The following is a 1,357-nucleotide window of genomic DNA, read 5'->3' as shown; positions in this document are numbered from 1 at the left end:
ATAACCTTAACCAAACTGCATTGAATTGAGATTTAAAGACTGCATATGTGAATTGGGATTTGAAGAATGCATATGTGAATAGGGACTGATGGCTTTTTAAGTGTATTACATCATTGCAAAGTGATATGTCATCATTTATGCAAGCCACCATTTCAAATATCATATCATAATCTTTAAGCCGTTCAACATGCCTTGACTTAATCGCAATGGGTTGCATCTTAATAAGGTAATTCTGTAAGGGGAATAAGCGGCTATGGCCTCACCTCCAATGTTTTATTCAACCATGCCCTCTTTATAGAAACACATGAAAAAATGTCCCCAGGTGCAATGCTATAAAAACTCCCTATTGGTTCCGTCCCGCCCCTCGGGTTTGAATCCCTCTCTCCTTTATAATCGGTTAATAAATTCGTTGATTTTCTTTATTTTATTGGTTTTGGGCAGCTCAGTAGCATAAAAGTAATGTATATTGGTGCGTCTATATTGCATGTCTGTTGCGTCTATATTGCTTCTCTATTGCGTGTATATCTTACATTTATTGTATGTGTATTGATTGTTTATTGCTTACGAAGGAAATAAACAACAATACACAGGCAACAGACAAGCAATATACACACAACAGACAAACAATATACACGTAATAGATATGCAATATACACACAATAGACATGCAATATACATCAGTCCCCAATTACACCAACCATAAGGAAGTCGTATTGAATAGGAAATTATACTTAACAGTTGTTCTTCCTACTAAAAGAAAGAATAAGGTCCGTTTCCCCCCTTAAATCTTACTTGAGTGGTACTTTTGCCCCCAATAAACATCCAATATTGGAGCAATAACATTCGATATACATGCAGCAAACAATCAATAAACCTTCAATAAACATTCAATATCGGTTCAATAACATGCGAAATACATGCAGTTAACAATCAATAAACCTTCAATAAACATGTAAACAATCAATAAACCTTCAATAAACATTCAATATCGGTTCAATAACATGCGAAATACATGCAGTTAACAATCAATAAACCTTCAATAAACATTCAATATCGATTCAATAACATGCGAAATACATGCAGTTAATAATCAATAAACCTTCAATAAACATGTAAACAATCAATAAACTTTCAATAAACATTCAATATCGGAGCAATAACATGCGAAATACATGCATTAAACAATCAATAAACCTTCAATAAACATTCAATATCATGCGATTTATATGCAGTAAACAATCAATAAACTTTAAGTATACGCAAATAAACAATCTATATACACTAAATAATTATGCAATTTTCAAAAAAAAATGTATTGTCTTGTTATTGCATCGTATTGGCCCTGTATTGTGATTTT

This window comes from Prunus dulcis, unplaced genomic scaffold (genome assembly GCF_902201215.1).
Source record: "Prunus dulcis unplaced genomic scaffold, ALMONDv2, whole genome shotgun sequence".
NCBI classification, from domain to species: domain Eukaryota; kingdom Viridiplantae; phylum Streptophyta; class Magnoliopsida; order Rosales; family Rosaceae; genus Prunus; species Prunus dulcis.
This window is presented reverse-complemented; position numbering follows the sequence as displayed.